Consider the following 2,500-nt stretch of genomic DNA (forward strand, 5'->3'; position numbering starts at 1 on the left):
GATAAGGAGGGTGAGAGAGATATAGTACCGACACCTTCAATAGGAGATGAGACCCCATTGGCATTAATAATAACAGTCTTAGAACAATTAGGGGAAAAAGTAGTAAATATATGAGGATCACAGGTCATATGATCAGTAGCACCTGAATCAATTATCCAATCACTATTGCTAGTAATAGCAGAAAGATTAGTACCAGAGTTAGATATACCTGACTTGGTCACAAATGCGGCAGCAGTAGAAATGTGGCTCTTGGAAGTGGCTTCTACTTTGGTATTGGGAGTAGTTTGTCCTTTTTGATGCCAATCTGGATAGCCATGGACTTTAAAACATGTCTCCATGACATGATTATCCCCATTGCAGTGGGTACACTTGCGAATTCCTTTCTTAGGAAACTTTTTAACAACAAAGGAAGTCCCCGTAGTAGACTCACTATCAAGCATAGCCGCTTGGCGGTTTGCCTCGGCACAAACCGTTGCATAAACGGATTGAACATTTGGAAGGGGAGTGGTAGCAAGGATACGACCACGAACAGCATCCAAATCTGTATCCAAGCCAGCCTAAAAAACATAAACTCGTTGAGAATTAATCATGTTGTTATATTTCTCAACATCTTTTGGACATTCCATGGTACAATTCGTGATAGTATCATACTCAAGCCATAATTTTTGTAATTTACCAAAATATGTAATAACAGATCCTCCATTTTGTTGAGTAGAGATTACCTCACGATATAATTGATATGATCGGGATGCATCCTGATTGACTGAGTATGTTTGTTGCACAGTGTCCCAAATATCCTTTGTCGTAGCTAAGCGAAAAAAAAGGGATCTGATTTCTTTCGTCATGGAGTCCAGAAGCCAAGACTTGACTAGGCAGTTTTCATCTTCCCATGCTTCATATTCATCAGAGTTCTTGTTCTCTGGAGCAGCCTTTGTCCCAGAGATGTAACCCCAACGTTTTCTACCCCTGATCTTGTTTTGTGCGTTCAACGACCACTCAACATAGTTGGTGCCATCAAGTCGTTTAGGGGTGAGCGATTCATGCATATGGGTAGTAGCGGAAGTTCCAAAATCATGTTTCTCCGAATCGGAAGAAGCCATCAGAAATATTCAAAAAGAGAGACACTAATTTCTATATTGTAGAGGATATTTGGCTCTTGATACCATATTAAAGTTTAAAGAATAATTCTGATGTATTATTTCAAGGAATAGAGTACCATATATATATATACATACAAGGATCCTATAATCCTTCATCTATTAAAGGAAAAACATATGCACAAATCTGTACAAATAATAATAATATCTAAAATATAACTAACATAATATTTTATTGCCTAATATCCTTTAATAGAATATTTGGCATATCTTAACATGATTGACTAACAAATGTATTCTAAAATAAAGAAATAAAATTTGGATAAATACCTTCCTTAGGAATTGATGGACTTGATGAGCTAACAACTTATCACTACTTTGAGCAGCAAGTTCAGTTGTGGCATAAGTAAAGCCTGTGAAAACAGGCAAGTCTACATATATAATGTTACTAACCTACCAAGAAGACAAAAAAACCATAAGAAAGACTGAATTTCAAAGCAGAAAATGTATTTTTCCTTTTTTCTATATATAAAATTTAAAATATGAAATAATTTTCGTAAAAAAATTCATAAAATTTTAATAAATATTATTTTTACTGTAATTTGATCATAATGTAGAGTAGCACCTTGTTCCATGATTGATTCCTGAAGATCAAGTTGGGTGGACCTCCATTGTACTCCTCCTGTTTTAGTGCAAGTGGACCTGTATCACCCATACAGAGTAAGCATAGCTTTGTTTGCTTCTAAGCGCAAAAAGGAAAATAAACGGTGTTACCTATTTCAATAAAAAGGGCAGTTAGGCCTGAGCAACCAGGGCCACCGGATAGCCAAAGGATGAGAGGATCTTCCTTAGGATTGTTATCTGACTGAATGAAGTAATAAAATGTTTGGACATCTTCTGATTCTCCCACTCCCACATACCTTTCATATCATCAAATGCTTTCAATCTCATAAGCCAAAACTTAAAAGCATAAATAGGATTAGTATAGTTAGCAATAAGAGTTGAAGTTACCCAGTTTCAAGAACAAAAGGAAGGGGTCCCTCGAATCCTGGAAGAAACTTCACTCTCGAGGCACAAGATGCTGCTTCAATGGAATACTGTGACAAAAGAAGTAGGAAAAGTAGAATACCACGGTGAATCAAATCTGAAGAAATGAGACTTGAGTTCAACTTTCCCATTTTTTATGCTCTTTTCTCAACCTTTTCTCTCATCACTCTCATGGTTTATAGCTGGAGCTAGCTTGTACAACTTTCCAGGTGACCCGAGAATTGAGATAAAGGACAAAAACTGAATGTTCATGTAGGCCAATATGTACGAATTCGATAAATCATTGAGAGAAGGACAGAAACTGCTACCCAATCAATTTCAATCCGTATTTTCCTTCAACTGCATGCATGTTCATG

General features: G+C 36.5%; 1 pseudogene; it reads right to left on the minus strand.

The window, feature by feature from the left end:
* LOC106760772 overlaps window positions 1-2,332 on the minus strand; it is a 32,508-nt pseudogene extending 30,176 nt beyond the window's left edge.
* Window positions 2,333-2,500: the final 168 nt, after the last annotated feature.

This window comes from Vigna radiata, chromosome 5 (genome assembly GCF_000741045.1).
Source record: "Vigna radiata var. radiata cultivar VC1973A chromosome 5, Vradiata_ver6, whole genome shotgun sequence".
Taxonomy (NCBI): Eukaryota; Viridiplantae; Streptophyta; class Magnoliopsida; order Fabales; family Fabaceae; genus Vigna; species Vigna radiata.